The 22,157-nt window shown below is 44.4% G+C and overlaps 1 long non-coding RNA gene across 1 annotated transcript; it reads left to right on the forward strand.

The window, feature by feature from the left end:
- The first annotated feature begins 10,464 nt into the window (after positions 1-10,464).
- Positions 10,465-20,892, forward strand: LOC106563725 (uncharacterized). The gene is made up of 5 exons (XR_001319306.2): positions 10,465-10,864; positions 19,430-19,525; positions 19,626-19,703; positions 20,241-20,294; positions 20,414-20,892. It is a non-coding gene; the product is annotated as an uncharacterized lncRNA (long non-coding RNA).
- Positions 20,893-22,157: the final 1,265 nt, after the last annotated feature.

Here is a 22,157-nt window from a genome sequence, read left to right on the forward strand (position 1 = left end):
GAGGGGAAAAGGTTTTGTTGTGCCCTCTTTACAACTGTCTTGGTATGTTTGGACCATGATAGTTCGTTGGTGATGTGGACACTTAGGAACTTGAAACTATCGAACCGCTTCACTACAGCCCCGTCGATGTTAATGGGGGCCTGTTCGGCCCGCCTTTTCCTGTAGTCCACGATCAGCTCCTTAGTCTTGCTCACATTGAGGGAGAGGTTGTTGTCCTGACACCACACTGCCAGTTGTCTGATCTCCTCCCTATAGGCCGTCTCATCGTTGTCGGTGATCAGGCCTACCACTGTTGTGTTGTCAGCAAACTTAATGATGGTGTTGGAGTCGTGTTTGGCCATGCAGTCGTGGGTGAACAGGGAATACGGGGGGGGGACTAAGTACACACCCCTGAGGGGCCCCAGTGTTAAGGATCAGCGTGGCAGATGTGTTGTTGCCTACTCTTACCACCTGGGGGCAGCCTGTCAGGAAGTCCAGGATCCAGTTGCAGAGGGAGGTGTTTAGTCCCAGCGTCCTTGGTGATGAGCTTTGTGGGTGCTATGGTGTTGAACGCTGGAGCTGTAGTCAATGAACAGCATTCTCACATAGATGTTCCTTTTGTCCAGGTGAGAAAGGGCAGTGTGGTGTGCGATTGAGATAGCGTCATCTGTGGATCTGTTGGGGCGGTATGCGAATTGGAGTGGGTCTAGGGTGTCCGGGAGGATGCTGTTGATGTGAGCCATGACCAGCCTTTCAAAGCACTTCATTTAGGCAGGTTACCTTCGGTAATTATTTAGGCAGGTTACCTTCGCTTCCTTGGGCACGGGGACAATTGTGGTCTGCTTCAAACATGTAGGTATAAGAGTCTCGGTCAGGGAGAGGTTTAATATGTCAGTGAAGACACCTGCCAGTTGGTCCGCGCATGGTTTGAGTACACGTCCTGGTAATCCGTCTGGCCCAGCGACTTTGTGAATGTTGGCCTGTTTAAGGTTTTGCTCACACCAGCTACCAAGAGCATTGTCACACAGTCAACCAGAACAGCTGGTGCTCTCGTGCATGCTTCAGTGTTGCTTGCCGTGAAGCGAGCATAAAAGGCATTTAGCTCATCTGGTAGGCTCACGTCACTGGGCAGCCCACGTTTGGGTTTCTTTTTGTAGTCCATAATAGTTTTGAAGCCATGCCACATCCGACCAGCGTCAGAGCCGGTGTATTAGGATTCAATGTTAATCCTGTATTGACGCTTTGCTTGTTTGTGGTTCCTCTGAGGGCATAGCGGGATATCTCATAAGCACCCGAATTAGTCTCCCGCTCCTTGAAAGCGGCAGCTCTAGCCTTTAGCTCGATGCGGATGTTGCCTGTAATCCAAGGCTTCTGGTTGGGATATGTACGTACACTTATTATTACACTTATTGATGAAGCCGATGACCGAGGTGGTGTACTCCTCAATGCCATTGGATGAATCCCAGAACATATTCCAGTCATATTCCAGTCTGCTAGCAAAACAGTCCTGTAATGTAGCGTCCGCGTCATCTGACCACTTCCGTATTGAGCAAGTCACTGGTACTTCCTGCTTTAGTTTTTGCTTGTAAGCAGGAATCAGGAGGATGTAATTATGGTCAGATTTGCCAAATGGAGGGCGGGGGAGAGCTTTCTATGCATCTCTGTGTGTGGAGTAAAGGTGGTCTAGGATTTTTTTTCTCTGGTTGCACATGTGACATGCTGGTAAAAATTTGGTAAAACTGATTTAAGTTTGAATGCATAAAAAAATAAAAAATAAACATGAAATGTATTTATATAGCCCTTCTTACATCAGTTGATATCTCAAAGTGCTGTACAGAAACCCAGCCTAAAACCCCAAATAGCAAGCAATGCAGGTGTAGAAGCACGGTGGCTAGGAAAAACTCCCTAGAAAGGCCAAAACCTAGGAAGAAACCTTGAGAGGAACCAGGCTATGAGGGGTGGCCAGTCCTCTTCTGGCTGTGCCGGGTGGAGATTATAACAGAACATGGCCAAGATGTTCAAATGTTCATAAATGACCAGCATGTTCAAATAATAATAATCACAGTAGTTGTCGAGGGTGCAACAAGTCAGCACCTCAGGAGTAAATGTCAGTTGGATTTTCATAGCCGATCATTGAGAGTATCTCTACCACTCCTGCTGTCTCTAGAGAGTTGAAAACAGCAGGTCTGGGACAGGTAGTACGTCCGGTGAACAGGTCAGGGTTCCATAGCCACAGGCAGAACAGTTGAAACTGAAGCAGCAGCACGGCCAGGTGGACTGGGGACAGCAAGGAGTCATCATGCCAGGTAGTCCTGAGGCATGGTCCTAGGGCTCAGGTCCTCCGAGAGAGAGAAAGAAAGAAAGAGAGAAAGAGAGAATTAGAGAGAGCATATTTAAATTCACACAGGACACTGGATAAGACAGGAGAAGTACTCCAGATATAACAGACTGACCCTAGCTCTCCGACACATAAACTACTGCAGCATAAATACTGGAGGCTGAGACAGGAGGGGTCAGGAGACACTGTGGCCCCATCTGATGATACCCCCGGACAGGGCCAAACAGGCAGGATATAACCCCACCCACTTTGCCAAAGCACAGCACCCACACCACTAGAGGGATATCTTCAAACACCAACTTACCATCCTGAGACAAGGCCGAGTATAGCCCACAAAGATCTCCGCCATGGCACAACCCAAGGGGTGGCGCCAACCCAGACAGGAAGACCACATCAGTGACTCAACCCACTCAAGTGACGCACCCCTCCTAGGGACGGCATGGAAGAGCACCAGTAAGCCAGTGACTCAGCCCCTGTAATAGGGTTAGAGGCAGAGAATCCCAGTGGAGAGAGGGGAACCGGCCAGGCAGAGACAGCAAGGGCGGTTTGTTGCTCCAGAGCCTTTCCGTTCACCTTCACACTCCTTGGCCAGACTACACTCAATCATAGGACCTACTGAAGAGATGAGTCTTCAGTAAAGACTTAAAGGTTGAGACCGAGTCTGCATCTCTCACATGGGTAGGCAGACCATTCCATAAAAATGGAGCTCTATAGGAGAAAGCCCTGCCTCCAGCTGTTTGCTTAGAAATTCTAGGGACAATTAGGAGGCCTGTGTCTTGTGACCGTATAGGTATGTACGGCAGGACCAAATCGGAAAGAAAGGTAGGAGCAAGCCCATGTAATGCTTTGTAGGTTAGCAGTAAAACCTTGAAATCAGCCCTTGACTTTTAACAGGAAGCCAGTGTAGGGAGGCTAGCACTGGAGTAAAATTATCACATTTTTTGGTTCTAGTCAGGATTCTAGCAGCCGTATTTAGCACTAACTGAAGTTTATTTAGTGCTTTACCGGAAAGTGCTTTGCCGGAAAGTAGAGCATTGCAGTAGTCCAACCTAGAAGTAACAAAAGCATGGATTAATTTTTCTGCATCATTTTTGGACAGAAAGTTTCTGGTTTTGCAATGTTACGTAGATGGAAAAAAATATTAAAGTTCTAGGCCACTAAGAGCGACGCTTCTGCGTGAGCATTTTCTTCTTTGCTAATGGCCTTAGAGAGTTGGTTGAGAGCGGTCTTAGTGCCAGCTTCGTTCTGTGGTGGTAAATAGACTGCTACGAATAATATAGATGAGAACTCTCTTGGAAGATAGTGTGGTCTACAGCTTATCATAAGGTACTCTACATCAGGCGAGCAATACCTTGAGACTTCTTTAATATTAGACATCGCGCACCAGCTGTTATTGACAAATAGACACACACCCCTCGTCTTACCAGAGGTAGCGTCTCTGTTCTGCCGGTGCATGGAAAATCCCGCTAGCTCTATATTGTCCGTATCGTCGTTCAGCCTCGTCACGGTGAATTTTTATTTTATATTTTTTATTTCACCTTTATTTAGCCAGGTAAGCAAGTTGAGAACAAGTTCTCATTTACACCTGCGACCTGGCCAAGAATTAAGCAAAGTAGTTCGACACATGCAACAACTCAGAGTTACACATGGAATAAACAAAACATACAGTCAATAATACAGTTGAAGAAAATCTATATACAGTGTGTGCAAATGAGGAAAGAAAAGGGAGGTAAAGCAATAAATAGGCCATGGTGGAGAAGTAATTACAACATACCAATTAGACACTAGAGTGATTTAACTGCAGAAGATGAATGTGCAAGTAGAGATATAGGGGTACAAAGGAGCAAGATAAATAAATAAATACAGTACGGGGATGAGGTAGTTGGATGGGCTATTTACAGATGGGCTAAGTTCAGGTGCAGTGATCTGTGAGCTGCTCTGACAGCTGGTGCTTAAAGCTAGTGAGGGAAGTAAGAGTCTCCAGCTTCAGTGATTTTTTAAATTCATTCCAGTCATTGGCAGCAAAGAAGTGGAAGGAACGGCGGCCAAAGAGGAATTGGCTTTGGGGGTGACTAGAGAGATATACCTGCTGGAGCGCGTGCTACGGGTGGGTGCTGCTATGGTGACCAGTGAGCTGAGATAAGGTGGGGCCTTACCTATCAGAGACTTGTAGATTACCTGAAGCAAGTGGGTTTGGCGACGAGTATGAAGCGAGGACCAGCCAACAGTTCGCAGTGTTGGGTAGTATATGGGGCTTTGGTGACAAAGCGGATGGCACTGTGATAGACTGCATCCAATTTGTTGAGTAGAGTGTTGGAAGCTATTTTGTAAATTACATCGTAGAAGTTGAGGATCGGTAGGATAGTCAGTTTTATGAGGGTATGTTTTGCAGCATGAGTGAAAGATGCTTTGTTGCGAAATAGGAAGCCGATTCCAGGTTCATTTTGGATTGGAGATGCTTAATGTGAATCTGGAAGGAGAGTTTACAGTCTAACCAGACACCTAGGTATTTGTAGTTGTCCACATATTCTAAGTCAGAGCCGTCCAGAGTAGTGATGCTGGGCAGGTGGACAGGTGTGGGCAGCGATCGTTGAAGAGCTTGCATTTAGTTTTACTTGCATTTAACAGCAGTTGGAGGCCACGGAAGGAGAGTTGTATGGCATTGAAGCTCGTCTGGAAGTTAGTTAACACAGTGTCCAAAGTAGGGCCAGAAGTATACAGAATGGTGTCGTCTGCGTAGAGGTGGATCAGAGAATCACCATCAGCAAGAGCGACATCATTGATGTATACAGAGAAGAGAGTCGGCCCGAGAATTGAATCCTGTGGCACCCCCATAGAGACTGCCAGAGGTCCGGACAACAGGCTCTCCGATTTGACACACTGAACTCTGTCAGAGAAGTAGTTGGTGAACCAGGCGAGGCAGTCATTTGAGAAACCAAGGCTGTTTAGTCTGCCGAAAAGAATGTGGTGATTGACAGAGTCAAAAGCCTTAGCCAGGTCGATGAATACGGCTGCACAGTAATGTCTCTTATTGATGGCAGTTATGATATTGTTTAGGACCTTGAGCGTGGCTGAGGTGCACCCATGACCAGCTCTGAAACCAGATTGCATAGCGGAGAAGGTAAGGTAGGATTCGAAATGGTCAGTAATCTGTTTGTTAACTTGGCTTTCAAAGACCTTAGAAAGGCAGGGTAGGATAGATATAGGTCTGAAACATAAGATGTTACAGTTTTTAATGTCCCGTTGGTAGGGTGATCTTAATCGTAGGTCATCAATTTTATTATCCAATGATTGCATGTTAGCAAGAAGAACGGATGGCAGTGGGAGTTTACTCGCTCGCCTACGGATCTTCAGAAAGATGCCTGATCTGCGGCCCCTTTTCCTGCGTCTTTTCTTTATGCAAAAGGCGGGGATCTGGGCCTGTTCAAGTGAAATCAGGATATCCTTCTCGTCGGACTCGTTAAAGGAAAAGGTTTCTTCCAGTCCGCGGTGAGTAATCGCTGTTCTGATGTCCAGAAGTTCTTTTTGGTCATAAGAGACAGTAGCAGCAACATTATGTACACAATAAGTAAAAAAACAAGTTACACAAAATGCAAAAAAATGAACAAAATAGCAGAATTGGTTGGGAGAACGCAAACCGTCAGCCATCTTCTTTGGCTGAGGATAAGTTCATTACAGTTAACTGCACCAGACTGCACCCAAAATAAATGCTTCACAGATTTCAAGTAAAGAACACATCTCAACGTCAACTGTTCAGAGGAGACTGCTTGAATCAGGCCTTCATGGTCAAATTGCTGCAAAGAAACACGAGCAATGGACATAAGGCCAGTGGAAATCTGTTCTTTGGTCTGATGAGTCCAAATTGGAGATTTTTAGTTCCAACCGCCACATCTTTGTGAGACGCAGAGTATGTGAACGGATGATCATGTGTGGTTCCCACCATGAAGCATGGAAGAGGAGGAGTGATGGTGTGGGTGTGCTTTGCTGGTGACACTGTCAGTGATTTATTTAGAATTCAAGGTACACTAAATTAGCATGGCTACCACAACATTCTACAGCGATACGTCCTCCCATCTGGTTTGCGCTTATCATTTGTTTTTCAACAGGGCAATGACCCAACACACCTTCAGGCTGTGTAAGGGCTATTTGACCAAGAAGAAGAGTGATGGAGTGCTGCATCAAATGACCTGACCTCCATAATCACCCGACCTCATCCCATTTGAGATGGTTTGGGATGAGTTGGACCGCAGAGTGAAGGAAAAGCAGCCAACAAGTGCTTAGCATATGTGAGAACTCCTTCAAGACTGTTGGAAAAGCATTCCAGGTGAAGCTGGTTGAGAGAATGCCAAGAGTGTGCAAAGCTGTCATCAAGGCAAAGGCTGGCTACTTTGAAGAATCTCATTTGTTTAACAGTTTTTTGGTTACTACATGATTTCATATGTGTTATTTCATAGTTTTGATGTCTTCACTATTATTCTCCAATGTAGAAAATAGTCAAAATAAAGAAAAACCCTTGAAAGAGTAGGTGTGTCCAAACTTTTGACTGGTACTGTAATTCCACTTTGACATTATGGGGTGTTGTGTGTTGATCAATGACACGAAATCTAAATTTAATACATTTTAAATTCAGGCAGTAACACAACAAAATGTGGAAACGGGAAAGGGGTATGAATACTTTCTGAAGGCACTGTAATTACCTAGCAAACTCACTGTCACTAATTGTCATGTTTGGCTTGACACTGACAACAATGGAGCTGGCAAAAGCACAAACATATCCGGAACCAAGCTAGTAATTACCATTTTACCATGTGATTTCAATGTAAACACCAGATAAATAGCCACCTTTAAATTATAATTCTCTTATAAGTGAAATATATTTTCTCGTAAGTAAAATACATTTTCTGATGAATATTCGACATCTAGTACTGTAGATGTCGTTGTACTTGTTTCATGTACACTACATTCTCTCTTTATCTTCTGCTTATGTGCATCAGTGAGCAAAACAGTGTTTCCTCCTGAGCAAATGTCTCCTCACATTTATGTTGTTGTGGACTGTGTAACCCCTCCCCAGTGGAGCTCTTACTAGCATCACTAAACCCACATCACTTTGCATCTACTGGACTGACTGTACCACAACCATTACTGACCAAGGAATTCATGTATTATGTATAACAAATAGAGAATAATGCATTTGACAACTTCTCTTTTAGCTTCTAAGAGCAGGAACTTCTCTAGTTTGTTTATGTTGAAGTCCATCAACACATTTCTCTGTGCTGTTCTTACATTTAATCTAAACCTCTAAATTGTTCTGTATAGTTTCATTGTTGAGTTTGAGAATATTTTCATAATATTCCCTGCCAGGTACCAAGCAGAGCAGCAGCACAAGGGTGAGTGGTACTGGAGCACTGCTCTGTCTGTCTGCTCTGTCTGTCTGCTTGGTCTGACTGTCTGTAAGTCTGTCTGCCTACTCTGTCTGCCTACTCTGTCTGTCTGTCTGTCTGTCTGTCTGTCTGTCTGTCTGTCTGTCTGTCTGTCTGTCTGTCTGTCTGTCTGTCTGTCTGTCTGTCTGTCTGTCTGTCTGTCTGTCTGTCTGTCTGTCTGTCTGTCTGTCTGTCTGTCTGTCTGTCTGTCTGTCTGTCTGTCTGTCTGTCTGTCGTCGTCTGTCTGTCTGTCTGTCTGTCTGTCTGTCTGTCTGTCTGTCTGTCTGTCTGTCTGTCTGTCTGTCTGTCTGTCTGTCCAAGGACAATACATGAATTCAGGCGTTAAAAAGTTATTGTCTTGTCCAACATTGTGAATGTATTCCATGTTGTTTAGATGAGAAGATCAGCTGTTGTAGAGGTGGACACTAGCTCCCTCTGTAGTGCTGATAGAGTCCCCACCAACGCCAGGCTGAGAAACCCTGCTGTTAGAAAAACCTATAACATGGTTGGTAAGGTAGTGGTTTGGGAACCTACTGGACATTAGTGCTATGATCAGCTGGTATCTAGCAATTAGTTTATGTTATTGTTGTACCTTTATTCAACCAGGTTAGTCTTGGTGAGATACTATTAAATCTGTCTAAAGAAAGGTTAAATAAAAAAATCTATAAAATAAAATGTTAACAAGAATTGTCTGTTGTCTGTATTTCTCATGGAGCTTCTATCCAGAGCCCTGTGCTGCCCTGTGGACGACCAGAGAGGGCTTCTGAAGAAGGAGAAGCTGAGCAGCTCAGTTCCTACAGCTCCCCTTGGAGGATGTGCACATGAGGGGGACCAGGAGGAGGAACATGGGAGGAGAGGAGGAAGAAGGATACTGGCGGGACTACAGGGTCAGGGTTGATTTAGGCTCCCTGAGACAGAGCTGGAGCTGGAGACAGCCAGATTTCAGACCCTGACCCTGGCAGGGAGACTGTGGTGTGAGGGAGGGAGGGGAGACATGCTGTGGATAAACGGGTTTTGAATTAGCCTGTGTACCAGTCTGTTTAGCAATGACACAGACTACAAGGGGTGGAATGTTCGCTAAACAGGCTGGTATCCAGGCTAGTGGAATGTTAGCTAAACAGGCTGGTACTCAGGCTAGTGGAATGTTAGCTAAACAGGCTGGTATCCAGGCTAGTGGAATGTTAGCTAAACAGGCTGGTACTCAGGCTAGTGGAATGTTAGCTAAACAGGCTGGTATCCAGGCTAGTGGAATGTTAGCTAAACAGGCTGGTACTCAGGCTAGTGGAATGTTAGCTAAACAGGCTGGTATCTAGGCTTGTGGAATGTTAGCTAAACAGGCTTGTACTCAGGCTAGTGGAATGTTAGCTAAACACGCTGGTATCTAGGCTAGTGGAATGTTAGCTAAACAGGCTGGTACTCAGGCTAGTGGAATGTTAGCTAAACAGGCTGGTATCTAGGCTAGTGGAATGTTAGCTAAACAGGCTGGTACCCAGGCTAGTGGAATGTTAGCTAAACAGGCTGGTACATAGGCTAGTGGAATGTTAGCTAAACAGGCTGGTACACAGGCTAGTTATGAATGTCTGTTTGACCTTATTTATTCAGCTGACTTACAGTGAAGTGCCTTCTACTGCCCCATGATATTTACCTGATGTATATTAATATACTTAAATACAAAATATGAACAGTTACATGTGTTTTGTGCTGTTGTTCTGTTGTTTATTTTGTCTGGGAGAAAATAAATGCATGTATTGATAACCTACAGTGTAAAGTGTAAATACAATTATATTGTCATTGGAATACAATGTTTGCCACAACAATGTAATCTCTGACAATGTAATTTCTGGAATTAATTATTCTCTCTCTCTGGGTGAAGAGCTGCTGTGGAGTATTACATGGATGATAATTGCCTCAGTATGTGGTAGCCTTTTATCTTCAGTCTCCTTTGTTGGGTTGTTAGTATTCACTCCATACGCCTTCAAATAAAAAAGGAGGATGACCATAATGCTTTCGTGATAAGGAGAAGAGAGAGAACAGAAAGGGAGGGGCAAGACCTCAGTGGTGAGTGTGGGGGTGTGGGGGGTGGGTGGAGATAATGGAGGATTAATGACGTAGTTTCTAGCCTGTTGAGCTTGAGCTGGAACTGCTGTTCACACAATTGAATACCCCCCCCCATCTCTCTGCTTCTGCCGCTCTCTCAATTCAATTCAAGGGCTTTATTGGCATGGGAAACATATGTTAACATTGCCAAAGCAAGTGAAATAGATAATAAACAAAAGTGAAATAAACAATAAAAATTAACAGTAAACATTTCTCTCTCTCTCTCTCTCTCTCTCTCTCTCTCTCTCTCTCTCTCTCTCTCTCTCTCAATTCAATTCAATCCAATGGCTTTATTGGCATGGGAAGCATATGTTAACATTGCCAAAGCAAGTGAAGTAGATAATAAACAAAAGTGAAATAAACGATAGAAATTAACAGTAAACGTTACTCTCTCTCTCTCTTTCAATTCAATTCAATTCAATTCAATGGCTTTATTGGCATGGGAAGTATATGTTAACATTGCCAAAGCAAGTGAAGTAGATAATAAACAGAAGTGAAATAAACAATAAAAATTCTCTCTCTCTCTCTCTCTCTCTCTCTCTCTCTCTCTCTCTCTCTCTCTCTCTCTCTCTCTCTCTCTCTCTCTCTCTCCCTCCCTCCCTGTCATACAAACACACTCAAACACATACCTTGACGTGATTGGTCCATGCCGGCACACCTGATGCTCACAGAGAAGAATATTTGGATCTGTGCTGCTCTTCATATAGTACTGGACATATCATTTACTGAGAAATAAAGAGGTGAGGACTGATAACTTGGAGTAATCACTCTAACAGGTTCTACGTAGAGGGGAGAGAAAGGAACAAGTGAGACAGAGAAGGGAGGACAGAGAGAGGGAGAGAAGAGAAGAACTCTTAGCCACCCCACTTAAACATCCTTGGGCGTTTCTCTTAGCAGTTCTGTGTCTCATTGTAGAAGAGAGCACAAGTAGGCTACAGATTCTCAAAGAAAGCACTGTCTTTGTACTATTCTCCACATCCCACTGTAGCTCTTAAATTCCCCGGGGCTGGACTTCATACAGAACAGCAAGGTGAGCTTCCTTTGCATGGCTTTGTTGCAGTATTGTAAAGCTTGAGGAGGTCAGCTATTTACAGTATCTCTACATTTGTCATTGTATTTTTAACAGCTTACAGCAGCCCACATCACTTGATAGTGGAGTTGTTTTATACTATGACTGTTGTCATAGTGTAAAATTACCTTGACTAACCTGTACCCCCGCATATTGACTCGGTACCAGTACCTCCTGTGTAGAGCCTCGTTGTTGTTATGTAAATTGATAGTGTTTCTTTTTGATTGATTCAATTTTTTTAACTTTAGTTTATTTAAAAAAGATTTCATTAACTCTATTTCTTGAACTGCATTGTCGGTTAAGGGCTTGTAAGTAAGCATTTCACGGTAAGGTTGTATTCCTGTTGTATTCGGAGCATGTGACAAATACAATTTGATTTGATTTGATTTGTCAGGTGATGCATAGTCTAAAACATGAGGAAGTAAGCCCACATCACTGGCTAGTGGAGTTGTTTTACACTATGACTGCTGTCAGGTGATGTGTCATAGTCTAAGGCACTATGACTGTTCTCAGGTGATGTGTCATAGTCTAAGGCACTATGACTGTTGTCAGGTGCTGTGTCATAGTCTAAGGCACTATGACTGTTGTCAGGTGATGTGTCATAGTCTAAGGCACTATGACTGTTGTCATGTGAAGTGTCATAGTCTAAGGCACTATGACTGTTGTCAGGGGATGTGTCATAGTCTAAGGCATGAGGAAGTAAGCCCACACCACTGGCTAGTGGAGTTGTTTTACACTATGACTGTTGTCAGGGGATGTGTCATGGTCTAAAACCCGAGGAAGTAAGAAATAACGGATTACATTGTTGCATTTCATTTAGTAATCAATACAAGTTTTTAATCATACATGGGGTTTGTTGAGCCCATGACATTGCAGGTTATTCCAAACTGTCATAAGGTCATGAACCCCCTCTATGTTAGACATTGGTTTTGTGCCTAATGACACCCTATTACCAGAGCCCTATCTGCCCTGTTCAAAAGTAGTGCACTACATAGGGAATAGGGTGTAATTTGGGAAATAACGATTGCCATTCTAGGTCCAGAGATGTGACATCTCACTGGAAATGGTTTGTTCAGTTTTTTTGACAGAGTCAACGGGTGGACCGTGAATTTCACAGCTTCCACTGGGAGTCATACAAACCACTACAGTGCAGAATATGCTGCACTTGAGTGTTAAAACCATTTTAGGTGGATGCCACTCAGGTGGGGCTTATTGTCCCCTTACCTTCCATCCTTTAACTAACCCTTTAACTAACCCTTCAACTAACCCTTTAACTAACCCTTTAACTAACCCTTTAACTAACCCTTCAACGAACACTTTAACTAACCCTTTAACTAACCATATGACTAACCCTTGAACTAACCCTTTAACTAACCATATGACTAACCCTTGAACTAACCCTTTAACTAACCGTATGACTAACCCTTGAACTAACCCCCGAACTAACCCTTTAACTAACCCTTCAACTAACCCTTTAAATAACCCTTTAACTAACCATATGACTAACCCTTTAACTAGCCCTATAACTAATCATTTAATTAACCATATAACCAACCCATTATCTAACCATATAACTAACCCTTGAACTAACCCTTTAACTAACCCTTTAACTAACCCTATGCATCAGAGGTGGACTGGGACAAGAATGCAGCCCTGGTATTTTATCCACACCAGCCCACATCACTGCGCTCACCACATACACCCCCCCCCCCCCCTTCTTAGACACAGGCAGTAGTGCTGACATATAACACTGACAGTACATTAAAGCATTTCTCAACCAAGATTAAATTGAGATTCTGTGTCACTGGCCAACACACAATACCCCATCATGTCAAAGTTGAAATTTGTTTGTAGAAAAATCTAAAATAAAAGCTGAAATGTCTTGAGTCAATAAAGATTCAACCACTTTGTTATTGCAAGCCTAATTAACTTCAGGATTAAAAATGTGCTCATCAAATTGTATAATTCGTTGCATGGACTCATTCCATGTTCGATAATAGTGGTTAACATGATTTTTGAATGACTGCCCCATCTCTGTACCCCCTTACAATACAATTATCGGTAAGTTTCTCAATCGAGTAGTGAATTTCAAGCAGAGATTCAACCACAAAGACCAGGGAGGTTTTTCAATGCCTTGAAGTAGGGCACCGATTGGTAGATGTGAAAAAAAACAGACATTGAATATCCCTTTGAGAATGGTGAAGTTATTAATTAGGCTTTTTGATGGTGTATCAATACACCCAGTCACTACAAAGATACAGGCGTCCTTCCTAACTCAGTTGCCCAGAGAGGAATGAAAACGCTCAGGGATTTCCCTATGAGGCCAATGGAGAAAACTGAGGATGGATCAACAACATTGTAGTTACTTCACAACACTAACCTAAATGACAGAGTGATAAGAAAAAAGCCTGTACTGAATATATATATCTATATATATATTCTGTACTGGCTTTTTTCTATATACACTGCTCAAAAAAATAAAGGGAACACTTAAACAACACAATGTAACTCCAAGTCAATCACACTTCTGTGAAATCAAACTGTCCACTTAGGAAGCAACACTGATTGACAATACATTTCACATGCTGTTGTTCAAATGGAATAGACAACAGGTGGAAATTATAGGCAATTAGCAAGACACCCCCAATAAAGGAGTGGTTCGGCAGGTGGTGACCACAGACCACTTCTCAGTTCTTATGCTTTCTGGCTGATGTTTTGGTCACTTTTGAATGCTGGCGGTGCTTTCACTCTAGTGGTAGCATGAGACGGAGTCTACAACCCACACAAGTAGCTCAGGTAGTGCAGCTCATCCAGGATGGCACATCAATGCGAGCTGTGGCAAGAAGGTTTGCTGTGTCTGTCAGCGTAGTGTCCAGAGTATGGAGGCGCTACCAGGAGACAGGCCAGTACATCAGGAGACGTGGAGGAGGCCGTAGGAGGGCAACAACCCAGCAGCAGGACCGCTACCTCCGCCTTTGTGCAAGGAAGAGCAGGAGGAGCACTGCCAGAGCCCTGCAAAATGACCTCCAGCAGGCCACAAATGTGCATGTGTCTGCTCAAACGGTCAGAAACAGACTCCATGAGGGTGGGCCGACGTCCACAGGTGGGGGTTGTGCTTACAGTCCAACACCGTGCAGGACGTTTGGCATTTGCCAGAGAACACCAAGATTGGCAAATTCGCCACTGGCGCCCTGTGCTCTTCACAGATGAAGCAGGTTCACACTGAGCACATGTGACAGACGTGACAGAGTCTGGAGACGCCGTGGAGAACGTTCTGCTGCCTGCAACATCCTCCAGCATGACCGGTTTGGCGGTGGGTCAGTCATGGTGTGGGGTGGCATTTCTTTGGGGGGCCGCACAGCCCTCCATGTGCTCGCCAGAGGTAGGCTGACTGCCATTAGGTACCGAGATGAGATCCTCAGACCCCTTGTGAGACCATATGCTGGTGCGGTTGGCCCTGGGTTCCTCCTAATGCAAGACAATGCTAGACCTCATGTGGCTGGAGTGTGTCAGCAGTTCCTGCAAGAGGAAGGCATTGATGCTATGGACTGGCCCGCCCATTCCCCAGACCTGAATCCAATTGAGCACATCTGGGACATCATGTCTCGCTCCATCCAGTCTGCACTACAGACTGTCCAGGAGTTGGCGGATGCTTTAGTCCAGGTCTGGGAGGAGATCCCTCAGGAGACCATCCGCCACCTCATCAGGAGCATGCCCAGGCATTGTAGGGAGGTCATACAGGCACGTGGAGGCCACACACACTACTGACTCTCATTTTGACTTGTTTTAAGGACATTACATCAAAGTTGGATCAGCCTGTAGTGTGGTTTTCCACTTTAATTTTGTGTGTGACTCCAAATCCAGACCTCCATGGGTTGATAAATTGGATTTCCATTGATTATTTTTGTGTGATTTTGTTGTCAGCACATTCAACTATGTAAAGAAAAAAGTATTTAATAAGATTATTTCATTCATTCAGATCTAGGATGTGTTATTTTAGTGTTCCCTTTATTTTTTGGAGCAGTATATATAAAGGCACTGAAGTAATACTGCAAAAAAATGTGGCAAAGAAATTGGCTTTATGTCCAAATAAATCGTTATGTTTGTGGCAAATCCAACACAACACATCATTGAGTACCACTCCTCATATTTTCAAGCATAGTGCTGGCTGCATCATGTTATGGGTATGCTTGTCATTAGCAAGGACGAGGGAGCTTTTTTAGGATACAAATAAACAGAATAGAGCTAAGCACAGGCAAAATCCTAAAGGAAAACCTGGTTCAGTCTGCTTTCAAACATCACTAGGAAACAAATTCACCTTTCAGCAGGACAATAACCTAAAACATAAGGCCAAATCTACACTGGAGTTGCCTACAAAGACAACATTGAATGTTCCTGAGTGGCCTAGTTACAGCTTTGACTTAAATCGGCTTGAAAATCTATGGCAAGACTTGAAAATGGCTGTCTAGCAATGGTCAACAATCAATTTGACAGAGCTTGAAGAATTTAAAAAAGAATAATGGGCAAATATTGTACAATCCAGGTGTGCAAAGCTCTTAGAGACTTACCCAGAAAGACTCACAGCTGTAATCGCCGCCAAAGGTGCTTCTACAAAGTAATGACTCAGACGTGTGAATACTTATGTAAATTAGATATTTCTGCATTTCATTTTCAATAAATTTGCAAACATTTCTAAAAACATGTTTTCACTTTGTCATTATAGTATATTGTGTGTAGATGAGTGAGAGAAAAAAATATCTATTTCATTAATTAATAATTTGAATTCAGGCTGTAACAACAAAATGTGGAATAAGTACATTGTTCTGATGATTATATGGAAATTACATTGATTTAGCAACCTCTTAGTCAGGTTAAGTCAATGTATTTAAGTTGAAGTTTTACCGTAATTGTCACATCCTGACCAGTAATAGGGATTATTTGTTATTGTAGTTTGGTCAGGACGTGGCAGGGGGTATTTGTTTTATGTGGTTAGGGGTGGTTGTGTGTTTAGTGGTGTGTTTGATTTAATATTCTGGGGTTTTGGGCACTGTTCTATGTTAATGTATTTCTATGTTTAGTCTAGTTCTTTGTATTTCTATATTTAGTTTATTGGGGGTTGAACCCTCAATTGGAGGCAGGTGTTTTCTCGTTGCCTCTGATTGAGGGTTCTATAAATAGGTATGTGTTTGTTTTAGTATTTGTGGAGATTGTGCTGTGTATAGCTTTGTGCCTTACCGGCCTGTTATTAGTCGTTGTGGTTTTTTGTGTACATGTTGTTTTGGTTCACCTTCTTGTCCATTTAAATAAAAGAAGATGAGTGCACATTTTCCCGCTGCGTCTTGGTCCACTTTACCCTACGACAACCATGACAGAATCTCCCACCAACCAAGGACCAAGCAGCGGGGTAAGGAGCAACGGGATAATTATATGGACTATCGGGAGTTTTGGACGTGGGAGGAGATTTTGGCCGGAGAGGGCCCATGGAGGAAGTCTGGTGAGGACCGGGAACGCTACCGGGGAACACGGCTGGCTAGGAAGCCGGAGAGGCAGCCCCAAGACTTTTTTTGGGGGGGGGGCACACGGGTAGGTTGGCTAGGCCAGGCAGTGGACCTAAGCCAGCTCCCCGTGCTTTTTATGGGGAACAGGTGGAGAAGAGAGCACCGGAGTATGCGGAAGTGCGCACGATCTTGCCCATACGCACGCACAGTCCGGTGCGAGTGATCCCAGCCCCTCGCAAGTGCCGTGCTAGAGTGGGCATCCAGCCTGGAAGGAGGATGCCTGCGCAGCGCATCTGGTCACCGGTGCGCCTCCTAGGTCCAGGCTACCCTACGCCCGCTCTACGCACGGCAACCATCAGGCCCCTGCACAGCCCAGTTTGCCCTGTGCCAGCACTTCGCTTGTGCAGGGCTACTAGTTCCATCCAGCCAGGACGGGTTGTGCAGGAGGTGCGATCGAGACCTCCAGTGCGTCTCCACGGCCCGGTATATCCAGTATTAGCACCACGCACCAGGCCTCCAGTGCGTCAGCCCAGTCCTATTCAGCCTGTTCCCACTCCTCGCACTAGCCTTGAAGTGCGTGCCTCCAGTCTGATACCTCCAGTACCAGCCCCACGCACTAGGCTTCCAGTGCATCAGCCCAGTCCAGTACGTCCTGTTCCCGCTCCTCGCACTAGCCCTGAGGTGCGTGTCCCCAAACTGGTACCTCCACTACCAGCCCCACGCATCAGGCTTCCAGTGCGTCAGCCCAGTCCCGAGTGTCCGGCAACAGTACCTCGTCCAGAGTGTCCGGCAACAGTGCCTCGTCCAGAACTTCCGGCAACAGTGCCTCGTCCAGAACTTCCGGCAACAGTGCCTCGTCCAGAACTTCCGGCAACAGTGCCTCGTCCAGAGTATCCGGCAACAGTGCCTCGTCCAGAGTATCCGGCAACAGTGCCTCGTCCAGAGTGTCCAGAACCAAGAGAGACGGCCCACTGTCCGGAACCAAGAGAGACGGCCCGCAGTCCGGAGCCGAGTGAGTCTGCCCACAGTCCGGAGCCGAGTGAGTCTGCCCGCAGTCTGGAGCCGAGTGAGTCTGCCCGCAGTCCGGAGCCGAGTGAGTCTGCCCGCAGTCCGGAGCTCCCAGAGACACTCTACAGCCCTGAGCATTCAGCAGGGGTGGACAGGTTGGGTGGGGGAAGTAGACCTGAGCCTGAGCCACCTCCAGTATAGGTTGGTTGGGGAGGGGTGGGGTGTAGCACAGGAGTCGTCGTTGACGGCAGCCACCCTCCCTTCCCTCCCTTTAGTTTAGGGGATTTTTTTTTGTTTTGGGGTTATTTTGTTTATTTGTGTGAGGTGCATCCGGGGTCTGCACCTTTGGGGGGGGGGGGGGGTACTGTCACGTCCTGACCAGTAATAGGGGTTATTTGTTATTGTAGTTTGGTCAGGACGTGGGCACTGTTCTATGTTAATGTATTTCTATGTTTAGTCTAGTTCTTTGTATTTCTATGTTTAGTTTATTGGGGGTTGAACCCTCACTTGGAGGCAGGTGTTTTCTCGTTGCCTCTGATTGAGGGTTCTATAAATAGGTATGTGTTTGTTTTAGTATTTGTGGGAGATTGTGCTGTGTATAGCTTTGTGCCTTACCGGCCTGTTATTAGTCGTTGTGTTTTTTTTTGTTGTGTACGTGTTGTTTTGGTTCACCTTCTTGTCCATTTAAATAAAAGAAGATGAGTGCACATTTTCCCGCTGCGTCTTGGTCCACTTTACCCTACGACAACCGTGACAGTAATTTCGATGTTTACAGTGCTGGTTGAAATTAGATGAAAACGGTACTGGTTGATCCCACATCACACAATTGACAAATTATTTTGAAAAAATATTGACTCAACCAGTGTGCCCAGTGGGGAGTGAGTGACTGACTATGTGAGTGAGTGAGTGAGTGACTGACTTAGTGACTGAGTGAGTGAGAGACTGACTGACATACTGACCGAGTTAGTGGGTGAGTGACTGAATGAGTGTGTAGCAGAAGACTTTCCCCAGGGGGGTATCTCTCAGACAGTTGGGCTCCTTCAGTTAGCCCACTAGGCTCCTGCCGACATGTTGCCATGGTGATGCTTTCTGAACTGTCATTCTGTCTTTAGTTCCTGCATGTTATGGTGCTGTGTATTTTGGGCAATACTTTTATTATATTATTTTCAGGGATGAAAAGCAAGGCTGTATGATGTTATTTTTCTTCAAAAGTATGAGATAACATGTTTTCATTTTTAATGCCTTTCAGAGCTCTCCTCAAAGCTAGAATCAGAATACACACACACACACACACACACACACACACACACACACACACACACACACACACACACACACACACACACACACACACACACACACACACACACACACACACACACACACACACACACGTGCACAGAGAGGGAGAGTGAGAGAGAGAAAACCCATTAGCTTTTAGAGTGTCAAACCCATAGCTGGAGACGTACAGTATGTATGACTCACTGTTTGTCTTCTCTTTAAAAGCAGCACCATTTGCTTCTGGCTTCCTCTTCAACACATCATACATACAACCTGATGGGAGCCAGATGGGAAATGTCATTCAAACACATACGCATGCACGTGAGGGGTTAGAGAGGTGTGTGACACAGAAGTGGATATTATATCATCTAGTCTGTACTGCAAACTATCTGTAACTCTAGTTCCTATTCAAGGTCAATATACTCCTCCCTATATGAGACATTAATAGTAGACTATGGCTGTCACTGTGATGGGATGAGTTTCCTTGACTTTGCACCACTCGTTTTGGTTTATACAAGGTCAGTCTGACAGTCTCAGCAATACACTTACGCCCATTAAAGCCTCCAAATTAGTAGGCTATTTCAGACCAAGTCTATTGCAATTGAGAAAGCTCCATAACAAAACTAATGTATTATGTTCATTTCCTGCTTGGGACCACAGAGAGCCCCTGATCAGAGAGAAGCCTCAGTCTGCGCCCTGACTGAGCTGGTGTCCTGTTTCCTATTGATTTATTTCCCAGAAGAACAGTCATCGGTGGATAGAGATTGCCGTTGAACTACAGACCGTAGATAACCTTGGGCTAGCAGAGACTACTATGGAGTCAGCACAGAATAAAGTTAGTGTATTTTTACAATTTTAGGGGAGGGGGGACTTAAGTATGTCAATTGGTGATATAATCCTGTCTGAACAATTTCCTTTTCCTGTTTCCCATGTAGGCTCAACCAACCTCTCCTCATAAACAGACAGTGAAGAACAGGTCCAAGTCAACAGATGAGATTCAACAAGCCAAAAAGGTGGACGACATTATACCGTCCATCAGCCTGCTCATTTTGAGCTCAAAAGTGGCGCAGCAGTCTAAGGCACTGAATCTCAGTGCTAGAGGCGTCACTTCAGACCCTGGTTTGATCCTGGGCTGTATCACAACCAGCCGTGATATAGTGTCCCATAGGGCAGCGCACAATTGGCCCAGCGTCGTCCCGGGTTAGGGGAGGGTTTGGCCAGAGTAGGCAGTCATTGTAAATAACAATTTATTTTTAACTGACTTGCCTAGTTAAATAAAGGTAAAAAAATGTAAATGTCATGTGTATTCAAAAGCATCTTGATCCATCTCATTGTTTTACAGCAGAGAGTGCCCCTTGCTTGTGTGTTTAAACCATCTGATCTGCAGGTCTTTCTTTCATTACTACACGTGGCATGTTATGGCGGAGAGAGGAGGAGAGAGAGAGATGGCTGAAAAATTCCTTAAACTAGTGATGGAACTAGTGTTCATCAGATAGATAACTTTGGGCTGGTTTCCTTTTGTTGGTATGCTAATGATAGTCTTTCTCCAGGCTTTTCACACGACACAGAAATCGTTGCCAGGGAAGCCGGAGACTGAGAATAAGGTGGATATAACGCACTTTATCTTTTGCCTCATCCGAGCCATAGACCACATGACCTTTCCATTGCCTAATCACATTCCCTGCCGATACTGCTAAAATATCTTATTCTCCACATCTGCCAGGAGCCCCCAGAGAGTCCATCCTCATCAGAAGAACTGAAATGAAGGGGCAGACAGCGCCAGGCAGAGAGTCAGAGTCATGGGCTACATCAATCATTCCTCTGGAAATCTATTCAGTTTTCTGCAGTTTGTATTCTCATAACGAAAAAAGGCTGTACATTTTTTGTAAACGTCTTATGAATGTGGTTGTTTACTAAATAAGAAAAAGTGTAAAATGCATTGTTTGTGAGAATATAATGTTCAAAGAATGACGAGAGACTTACTCTACAAAACACAGACACTTAACAGAAAGCTGTAATTCAGTGAGTGGAAAACATGTGCATGTGCCAGTTGGGATGTGTGTAAGTATGAGGTATAGTGAATTTGTTATGTACACTCTCCTAAAACATTTAGTTTTTTGGAACTGATGTCAGAATTAATGTCTGTATGCCACTTTGAAAATGTGAAGCAATTGAACGTGTAAATAAAACTTGTGTATGTCAAAAAAATGGGTTATTTCAATCCCAATACCACACACAGGTCAGGGTTTGCAGTTCTTTAATAGCCTTCTTTTCTCTGTTCTTAGTATCAAAATGTCTTTGTTTACAGGCTAAAAGCAACAGAACAATAACACAAGGCCAGAGCCGGCGACACTCACAACACATACATGCAAGAATCCACAGTTGTTCGGGCATGGAACGTTCTTCACGTCGGCATCATAGGGTTCTGACGCGGAAGTCGCAGCCTCAGCAGTATCATTGTAGCAGGCCACGTTTGGGGAGGGTGGAGAAAGCTTCATCATTAACCTACAGTAACATACTGGAAACCATAGGTTTGCCCTCTGCCCGGCAGTAGTAGTGGTGCGGCTGAGCACAGTTTGTGGCACCTGTCCACTCCCGTGGCTGACTTCAATATCCTGAACAACGTCTGAGAGCTGCCCTTGTGCAGGGACAGCTTGTTAGCCACAGTGCTCCTGGTGTGGGGGCGTGGCTTAGGTCCTTGATTGACACTCATTCCCACGAGACAAAGACTAAAAAGGAGCAGTATGTAAATCTTGGTGGAGCCCCCCAAAAAATATATGTTCTATGCATGCCAGCAAAGCCTCTACACAACACAACACTAAACAATACATTAGTTGCACTATAACGGTGAAAAACGGTGCCCACAAACTGTTAGGGCCCAAAACCTTACCACTGTTACATCTGGCTATCAGCGGAGCCTTGTCTGGCAGCGAAACAGTCATTCAGCCTCATTAACTACCTTTAAAAAAAACCTAGCTGATATTGCTGATTTGCTTAAACAAACGTGGTTTCTACTAACAATTGAGATGTACAAACTATGGCATAAGGGGACGACGAGCGGACAAGAGGCAAGCCGTAATTTCAATTAAGACATTAATGAGCGAGCTAGGACGGACGTAGTCAATATAACTATTTGTTCAGCACTTTTTAAATTTACAGCGACAGAATTCAAAACATGTGCCGTTCTTACAGTATTCTCCCTGTATACCAAGTTAGAACCGTAGGATAAATAAAGGGGGCACATAAGCAGACAATGACAGCTCTTTACAATTTTCGATATGACATTTCTCTAAAACAGGCTATAGGCTGCATGTGCACCATCTACAGCTAACAGCTTAATACACAACATACACTTATTATTACTTCTAAGCTACAGTATACATATCTCCCTGGCATATTACATAATTTATGCAGCAGCATAAATACATTTTTGGACTCACCTTGTTGTGCTGTACTCACTTGAACAG

This window comes from Salmo salar, chromosome ssa11, assembly GCF_905237065.1.
Source record: "Salmo salar chromosome ssa11, Ssal_v3.1, whole genome shotgun sequence".
NCBI classification, from domain to species: Eukaryota; Metazoa; Chordata; class Actinopteri; order Salmoniformes; family Salmonidae; genus Salmo; species Salmo salar.